This window comes from Labeo rohita, chromosome 17 (genome assembly GCF_022985175.1).
Source record: "Labeo rohita strain BAU-BD-2019 chromosome 17, IGBB_LRoh.1.0, whole genome shotgun sequence".
In the NCBI taxonomy this organism is placed as follows: domain Eukaryota; kingdom Metazoa; phylum Chordata; class Actinopteri; order Cypriniformes; family Cyprinidae; genus Labeo; species Labeo rohita.
Window position 1 is genome coordinate 26,847,920 of NC_066885.1, and position 537 is coordinate 26,848,456.

The window sequence follows — 537 nt, forward strand, 5'->3', positions numbered from 1 at the left end:
CAGCTCCTGCCGCAGACTCATAATCTCCCGGCCTGCTGCCGGATCACTCCCACCAGCTGCTCCAGATCCGCCGGGGCCATCTCGGGACCGGACATTCTGTCACGGAGGCAAGACAAGAAGTGGTCGATCGAGAAGTGGTCCCCGTGTAGCGTGACAGAGAACTCAAACGCGGATACACACGAGTGAGCAGGTTAGCCACGCAATTAGTCTGAGAACGCTCCAGCAAAGGAGTAGAGATTTCCACCAGGAAACCCGCGTTCTCATTCACACACAGAAAGGTATATAAACGTCCGCAGAGCGGTACTCACGTGAGTTGATTTGGTGAAGTTGAGGCGACCAACAAAGAGACAAACCATGAACTCAATGTCCGGTGCTGACTGAACCTTACTTCCTGTTTATATACCCGCGGAGATTACTTCCGGGACCTCGTGACCTCACGTGACTCGGTGCGTGTGACAGTACATGGGGAGATGAAGAACATGAATCTGTTGGAGTTTTCAGAAAACAAATTGATTTCATATTTCTATGATTTTATTA